This window comes from Oncorhynchus masou, unplaced genomic scaffold (genome assembly GCF_036934945.1).
Source record: "Oncorhynchus masou masou isolate Uvic2021 unplaced genomic scaffold, UVic_Omas_1.1 unplaced_scaffold_9092, whole genome shotgun sequence".
Lineage (NCBI taxonomy): Eukaryota > Metazoa > Chordata > Actinopteri > Salmoniformes > Salmonidae > Oncorhynchus > Oncorhynchus masou.
This window is the reverse complement of record NW_027015569.1, coordinates 1-9,187: the sequence shown is the minus strand read 5'-3', so window position 1 is coordinate 9,187 and position 9,187 is coordinate 1. Positions and strand designations below refer to the sequence as shown.

The following is a 9,187-nucleotide window of genomic DNA, read 5'->3' as shown; positions in this document are numbered from 1 at the left end:
GAGTTAAAATGTATTTGGCTAAGGTGTATGTAAACTTCCAACTTCAACTGTACAGGGCTCCAGAGTGGCGCAGCGGTCTAAGAGGCACTGTATCTCAGTGCAAGAGGCGTCACTACAGTCCCTGGTTCGATTCTAGGCTGTATCACATCCGGCCGTGATTGGGAGTCCCATAGGGCGGTGCAATTGGCCCAGTGCTGTCCGGTTTAGCTTGTGAAGGATGAATCATTCAGTTCTATTTTCTTTCTCTCTCTGTTCCCAGACGGTGATGGAAAAATTCAAGGATACGTCATTTATTGCCAATATCATCTCATCTTACATGAAGTCGGTGAATGAAGACCTGTTCACTACACACACTGTGGGAGAACTGCTTTGGGGCTATGAGGATGGCCTTCTCAAAGCTCTGAAAGTAGTGGACCATACATTAGATGATGTGTTTGGACTCTTCTACAAGGTTTGATTCTCACTCACGACTCAATATGGACTGTATGGTTGGTTGTAATATGTTGATTGATGTTAGATATTTGTAATTGTGCTATTTAAAAAAAAGTGGTTGGTTATTTAAGTGCTGTGGTAATAATGTTTTGTAAATAGTCACTTCCATAAAGTAAGTATAGAATTAGATCTATGAAAGCCTTGTCGTGTAAATGTCTATAGAAAACATTGTTTCAGATTCAACACACTGTTTTACATGTCAACGATTTTGAGTCTCTTAGATATATTCTGTTTTTATGAACTCACGAAGGAGGTGGGTGTTTCTTGGTGGTTCTGTTTTTTGTATTTCAGCAAAATGCTACAGATGATGGAGAGTATGTGTTTCTGACCGGTCAGCAGAGTTATAAGGACTTTGCCGTTATAGATCAGTGGAAGGGTCAAAGGTAAGCCTTCTATAGAACATTCCACAACGTATTATGCTATAAACATATAAATACGAAAGTATTGGGCCTCCTATTGTCAAGAATGACCATAAACACAAACTCATTTCATTTGTAATCTAATTGTTCAGTTTGTGTACAGGCCCCTTGACTTTTCCACATTTTGTTACGTTACAGCCTTATTCTAAAATGGATTAAATATTATCCCCCCTCAACAATCTACACACAATATCCCATAATGACAGCACAAACAGGTTTTTAAAAACAAAAAACGGATACCTTATTAAATAGCCACCTGTTAAATAGCCATCACTAGCACAGAGTGGCTGCTGCCTAAACATACACTACTGGTCAAAAGTTGTAGAACACCTACTCATTCAAGTGTTTCTTTTTAAACTATTTTCTACTTTGTAGAATATATAGTGAAGACATCAAAACTATGAAATAACACATGGAATCATGTAGTAACCAAAAAAGTGTTAAACAAATCAAAATATATTTGAGATTCTTCAAATAGCCACCCTTTGCCTTGATGACAGCTTTGCACACTCTTGGTATTCTCTCAACCAGCTTGACCTGGAATGCTTTTCCAACTGTCTTGAAGGACTTCCCCACATATGCTGTGCACTTCTTGGCTGCTTTTCCGTCACTCTTTCGGTACAACTCATCCCAAACCATCTCAATTGGGTTGAGGTCGGGGGATTGTGGATGCCAGGTCATCTGATGCAGCACTCCATCACTCTCCTTCTTGGTCAAATAGCCCTTACACAGCCTGGAGGTGTGTTGGGTCATTGTCCTGTTGAAAAACAAATGATAGTCCCACTAAGCCCAAACCGGATGGAATGGCGTATTACTGCAGAATGCTGTGGTAATCATGTTGGTTAAGTGTGCCGTGAATTGTAAATCATTCACAGACAGCGTCACCCACACACCATAACACCATCACACCATGCTTTACGGTGGGAAATACACATGTGGAGATCATCCGCTCACCCACAGCGAGTCTCACAAACACATGGCAATTGGGACCAAAAATCTCCAATTTGCTCTGGAGTCCAAACGACAGATTTCCACTGGTCTGAGGTCCGTTGCTTGTGTTTCTCGACCCAAGCAAGTCTCTTCTTCTTATTGGTGTCCTTTTAGTAGTGGTTTCTTTACAGCAATTTGACCATGAAGGCCTGATTCACACAGTCTCCACTGAACAGTTGATGTTGATGTGTCTGTTACTTGAACTCTATGAAGCATTTATTTGGGCTGCAATTTCTGAGGCTGGCAACTCTAAAGAACTTATCCTCTGCAGCAGCGATAACTCTGGGTCTTCCATTCCTCTGGCGGTCCTCATGAAAGCCAGTTTCATCATAGCGATTGATGGGTTTTGCGACTGCAATTGAAGAAACTTGAAAAGTTCTTGAAATTTTCCAGATTGACTGACCTTCATGTCTTAAAGTTATGATGGACTGTCGTTTCTCTTCACTTATTTGAGCTGTTCTTGACATAATATGGACTTAGCTCTATTTGGTAAAATACCAGATTCTGTATACCACACAACTGATTGGCTCAAACACATTAAGGAGTAAAGAAATTACACACATTAAGGTTAGTGCTGTCTAGGTTAGTGCTGTCTAGGTTAGTGCTGTCTAGGTTAGTGCTGTCTAGGTTAGTGCTGTCTAGGTTAGTGCTGTCTAGGTTAGTGCTGTCTAGGTTAGTGATGTCTAGGTTAGTGATGTCTAGGTTAGTGATGTCTAGGTTAGTGATGTCTAGGTTAGTGATGTCTAGGTTAGTGATATCTAGGTTAGTGCTGTCTAGGTTAGTGCTGTCTAGGTTAGTGCTGTCTACACACATGCTGCTGTCTAGGTTAGTGCTGTCTAGGTTAGTGCTGTCTAGGTTAGTGCTGTCTAGGTTAGTGCTGTCTAGGTTAGTGCTAGTCTAGGTTAGTGCTGTCTAGGTTAGTGCTGTCTAGGTTAGTGCTGTCTAGGTTAGTGCTGTCTAGGTTAGTGCTGTCTACACACATGCTACTGTCTAGGTTAGTGCTGTCTAGGTTAGTGCTGTCTAGGTTAGTGATGTCTAGGTTAGTGATGTCTAGGTTAGTGATGTCTACACACAGGCTGCTGTCTAGGTTAGTGCTGTCTAGGTTAGTGCTGTCTAGGTTAGTGCTGTCTAGGTTAGTGATGTCTAGGTTAGTGATGTCTAGGTTAGTGATGTCTAGGTTAGTGATGTCTAGGTTAGTGCTGTCTAGGTTAGTGCTGTGTAGGTTAGTGATGTCTAGGTTAGTGATGTCTAGGTTAGTGATGTCTAGGTTAGTGATGTCTAGGTTAGTGATGTCTAGGTTAGTGATGTCTAGGTTAGTGCTGTCTAGGTTAGTGCTGTCTAGGTTAGTGATGTCTAGGTTAGTTCTGTCTAGGTTAGTGATGTCTAGGTTAGTGCTGTCTAGGTTAGTGCTGTTTAGGTTAGTGATGTCTAGGTTAGTGATATCTAGGTTAGTACTGTCTAAGTTAGTGATGTCTACACACAGGCTGATGTCTAGGTTAGTGATGTCTAGGTTAGTGCTGTTTAGGTTAGTGCTGTCTAGGTTAGTGCTGTTTAGGTTAGTGATGTCTAGGTTAGTGCTGTCTACACACAGACTGCTGTCTAGGTTAGTGATGTCTAGGTTAGTGATATCTACACACAGGCTACTGTCTAGGTTAGTGCTGTCTCGGTTAGTGCTGTCTCGGTTAGTGCTGTCTCGGTTAGTGATGTCTACACACAGGCTACTGTCTAGGTTAGTGCTGTCTCGGTTAGTGCAGTCTAGGTTAGTGCTGTCTAGGTTAGTGCTGTCTAGGTTAGTGCTGTCTAGGTTAGTGCTGTCTAGGTTAGTGCTGTCATACACATGCTACTGTCTAGGTTAGTGCTGTCTAGGTTAGTGCTGTCTAGGTTAGTGATGTCTACACACAGGCTGCTGTCTAGGTTAGTGATGTCTACACACAGGCTGCTGTCTAGGTTAGTGATGTCTAGGTTAGTGATGTCTAGGTTAGTGATGTGCTAGGTTAATGATGTCTATGTTAGTGATGTCTACACACAGGCTGCTGTCTAGGTTAGTGATGTCCACACACAGGCTACTGTCTAGGTTAGTGATGTCCACACACAGGCTACTGTCTAGGTTAGTGATGTCCCTCACAGGCTACTGTCTAGGTTAGTGATGTCTACACACAGGCTGCTGTCTAGGTTAGTGATGTCCACACACAGGCTACTGTCTATGTTAGTGATGTCTACACACAGGCTGCTGTCTATGTTAGTGCTGTCTAGGTTAGTGCTGTCTAGGTTAGTGATGTCCACACACAGGCTGCTGTCTAGGTTAGTGATGTCCACACACAGGCTACTGTCTAGGTTAGTGATGTCTACACACAGGCTGCTGTCTAGGTTAGTGATGTCTAGGTTAGTGATGTCTACACACAGGCTACTGTCTAGGGTTAGTGCTGTCTATGTTAGTGATGTCTACACACAGGCTACTGTCTAGGTTAGTGCTGTCTAGGTTAGTGATGTCTACACACAGGCTGCTGTCTAGGTTAGTGATGTCTAGGTTAGTGATGTCTACACACAGGCTACTGTCTAGGTTAGTGATGTCTACACACAGGCTACTGTCTAGGTTAGTGCTGTCTAGGTTAGTGATGTCTACACACAGGCTACTGTCTAGGTTAGTGATGTCTAGGTTAGTGATGTCTACACACAGGCTACTGTCTAGGTTAGTGCTGTCTCGGTTAGTGCTGTCTAGGTTAGTGCTGTCTAGGTTAGTGCTGTCTAGGTTAGTGCTGTCTAGGTTAGTGATGTCTACACACAGGCTGCTGTCTAGGTTAGTGATGTCTACACACAGAGGAATTAGTCATTCGTGCATCTCATTATGAATGAAGACAGGGTGCAGAACTTAAATCAAAAGGAATATTTAGTCTCTAGTCTATTGTACCGCACCTGTTATCCACAGCTTCTGGGGTTGCAGTGGAGATTGGCTGAGTGCACTGTAATGAACTAATAACTGTAATTTTAGAGGGGTGTTTTTTTTCTTAGCCTCGTTAAACCTGATCTCACGTTTTTGTTTTTACTTCAGGTGAAACAAAATGTGAGTGTTCTGGTCAGTGTGGTTTCGCAAGGCTAAATGTGATCTAGATTTCACAGAAGGCAAATACAGTCAGAATCCATTTTGAAGTGATAACCATGACAACAATGTGTTCTCTCGTGTGCAGCGCTCTGAATTGGTGGACCACAGATGAGTGTAACATGATCAATGGGACCAATGGGGCCTCCTTTCATCCAATCATCACCAAGAATGAGACCCTCTACATGTTTTCCTCTGATCTCTGCAGGTTGGTTTTGGGTCTGAACTCTCATGTCTCTGTCGTGGGTGCTTGCTCTACGTTTACATTATTTTCAGAGTTTGTCATCACAAGTTACTATCATTCAGCCTGTTTGCAAATTAAATACATTTAACTAAAATGCACGAAGTTGAGTATAGGCCTGTTACGGGGTTTGTATTACCGCAACACCGACCGTTTAGTAACTAGGCTTCTCCTAGCTCTGATGCTGATGATGGTCATTAGTAGTCTACCAAACGAGCAAACTACCTGGTAGTCAGCACTCTATTGTCCCTCTAATCACTCAGACAGCTCATGTTGCGCAAATTTCTATAGGCTATGCAATTGAGTGAGAATCCAGTTTTGATGGCCTCTATTAAAAAGAAGAGGCTCCTATCAGCTTTCTATAGGCTAGGCCGACTATTTCTATTTCTCAACTTTCCTAATATTTAGCACATTGCTTCTCTTTACAACAGGAGTATAGCCTACCTGAGTGGCATTAAAATTAACCACAGACTTTTTAAGTGCATAGATGACATGTATTTTTTGCCCCTGTTTCGAGAAAGGTGCATGATAATGGTCCATTCCAAATAAATACAAATTCACACATATAGTAGTATACAGTGCCCTTGCGAAAGTATTCGGCCCCCTTGAACTTTGCGACCTTTTGCCACATTTCAGGCTTCAAACATAAAGATATAAAACTGTATGTTTTTGTGAAGAATCAATAACAAGTGGGACACAATCATGAAGTGGAACGACATTTATTGGATATTTCAAACTTTTTTAACAAATCAAAAACTGAAAAATTGGGCGTGCAAAATTATTCAGCCCCTTAAGTTAATACTTTGTAGCGCCACCTTTTGCTGCGATTACAGCTGTAAGTCGCTTGGGGTATGTCTCTATCAGTTTTGCACATCGAGAGACTGACATTTTTGTACAGAGTTGTACAGAGTTGTCCCAACAAAGTTACTTCTCTCAATAGTTTTCATGTTTCAGAATACTTTTAATGAGGTTTACACTCCACTAACACTCCTGTAATTACTGACCCCAGAACAAAATCTTGCATGAGTTGGCTAGCTTGCTACTCCGTGTGTTTGTAAACATATTTATGTATCGCTCTTTCACATTAATTCAATTAATCTGTGCTCTGTTCATTGTCCTCTTTGTCAGATCTATCTATGCCATCTATGAGGAGGGAGAGCAGTGTGATGGGTGTCCCAGGCTACAGGTTCTCTCCACCCAGCAAGGTATTTGCCAACACAACAGAGAACGCTGGTTTCTGTTCCCCACCAGGGAACTGTCTGGGCTCTGGCGTGCTCCAAGTCAGTGCCTGTAAACAAGGTAATAATATATCATGTCTTTCCTGTTTCCAATTTTATACATTGAGTGCATATGTTTTTTATGTGATCCCTACGGGGTTGAACCCGCAACCTTGTCGGTACTAGTCAATGCCACACTCTTATCAACTGAGCCACTCCTAGTCAGGACTGTAACCGTATGGATTCAAAACATCATCTATCTGAGGTCCATTATTAACACAATTATTATTGAGGTTAATTATTATTAATTAATTATTAATGAATTATGAGGTGGGAAAAAACGTCATCTCAATGTTGTATCATATTTCACATCCCAGATGCTCCGATCGTCATGTCTTCTCCACACTTCTACCAGGCAGATGAAAAGTTTGTCAAAGACATCTTCGGGATGAAACCAAACAAGAAGCAACACGAAACCATCATAGATATCAACCCGGTATGTAAACTGAACAAAAATATAAATGCAACATGTAACAATTTAAAAGATTTTACTGAGTTACAGGTCATATAAGGAAATCAGTCAATTTAAATAATTTCATTAGGCCCTAATCTATGGATTATCAGATGAATGGGAATACAGATATGAATCTGTTGGTCACAGATACCTTTAAAAATAATAACAAATAAAAAAGTAGGGAGTGGATCAGAAAACCAGTCTGTATCTGGTGTTGCCACCATTTTGCTTCATGCAGCGTGAAACATCTCCTTCACACAAGAGTTGATCAGGCTGTTGATTGTGGCCTGTGGAGTGTTGTCCCACTCCTCTTCAGTGGCTGTCCGAAGTTGCTGGATATTGACGAGAACTGGAACACGCTGTCATACACGCCGATCCAGAGCATCCCAAACATGCTCAATGGGTGACATGTCTGGTGAGTATTCAGGCCATGGAAGAACTGGGACATTTTCCGCTTCCAGGAATTGTGTACAGATCTTTACAACAGGGCTGTGCATTATCAGGCTGAAACATGAGGTGATGGTGGTGGATGAATGGCACAACAATGGGCCTCAGGATCTCGTCACGGTATCTCTGTGCATTGAAATTGCCATTGTGTTCGCTTGTCCAGTAGCTGATGCCTGCCCATACCATAACCCCACCGCCACCACGGGGCACTCTGTTCACAACGTTGACATCGGCAAACCGCCGCCCACACGTCTGTCATCTGCCCGTACAGTTGAAACTCTGGATTCATCCGTGAAGAGCACAGTTCTCCAGCGGCGCCAGTGGCCAAGCGAATGTGAGCCGTTTGACCACTGAAGTCGGTTAAGACACACAGATGAGCTTCCCTGAGACGTTTTCTGTGCAGAAATTCTTTGCTTGTCCAAACCCACAGTTTCATCAGATGTCCGGGTGGCTGGACTCAGACAATCCCGTGGGAGAAGAAGCCGGATGTGGGGAGGACCTGGACACGTGATCTGTGTGTGAGGCCAGTTGGATGTGCTGCCACATTGTCTAAAATAATGTTGGATGCGGCTTATGGTAGAGAAATGAACGCTTCTCTGGCAACAGCTCTGGTGGACATTCCTGCAGTCTGCATGCCATTTGCACTCTCCTCAAAACTTGAGACATCTGTGGCATTGCGCTTGTGACACAACTGCACATTTTAGGGACCTTTTATTGTCCCCGGCGCAAGGTGCACCTGTGTAATGATCATGCTGTTTAATCAGCTTCATATGCCACACCTGACAGGTGGATGGATTACCTTGGCAAAGGACAAATACTCACTAACAGGGATGTAAACAAATTTGTGCACAGAATTTGATAGAAATAAGCTTTTTGTGCGTATGGAACATTTCTGGGATCTTTATTTCAGCTCATGGAACATGGGACCAACACTTTACATATTGAGTTTTATATTTTTGTTTTGTGTATAACCTTTTGCCAAAAGTACCTTACCTCTGGCATCAGCATGTTTTCAGTTTGATCACTAGAGGGAACACTACCACTTCAGTAGAACAAGCCATAATTTTCAGAGCATTTTTATTTTATTTTTTACTACAGAAGGATAATCTCACTCATTCACACAAAGTGGACACACACATATACTATGATGCTCAGGAGACAAATTACAGTAACTACCTAAATCTAGCCAGTAAGAAAAGCTTGGTTTTTCATTGCAAAATGTTATGCAACGGTGTGCACTAATGAACACGACCCAGTGCTCTTCCTGAGCCAAGACCAGTCAGAGGCAGTGTGTATAAAGTCCTCCCTGTTGATAAGCTGTTGTTTATAGAGCTGTTTGTGGTGCAGTTGGAGTGGCTTAGTACCAGGCGTAGAGACACTAAAGATAAGAGACTAGGGTTGTGTCCCAAAATGGCACCATATTCTTTATATAGTGCACTACTTTAGACCAGAGCCCTATGGAACCCTATTCCATATATAGTGCACTATTCCCTATATAACCCTGTTCCCTATATATAGTGCATTACTTTAGACCAGAGCCCTATGGAACCCTATTCCCTATATAGTGCACCACGTTAGACCAGAGCCCTATGGAACCCTATTCCCTATATAGTGCACTACTTTAGACCAGAGCCCTATGGAACGCTATTCCCTATATATAGTGCACTACTTTAGACCAGAGCCCTATGGAACCCTATTCCCATATATAGTGCACTACTTTAGACCAGAGCCCTATGGAACCCTATTCCCTATATAGTGCACTACTTTAGA

The 9,187-nt window shown here is 42.3% G+C and overlaps 1 pseudogene; it reads left to right on the top strand.

Annotated features, from left to right (window-relative positions):
* The first annotated feature begins 259 nt into the window (after positions 1-259).
* LOC135538116 (lysosome membrane protein 2-like) lies at positions 260-7,751 on the top strand (annotated as a pseudogene).
* Positions 7,752-9,187: the final 1,436 nt, after the last annotated feature.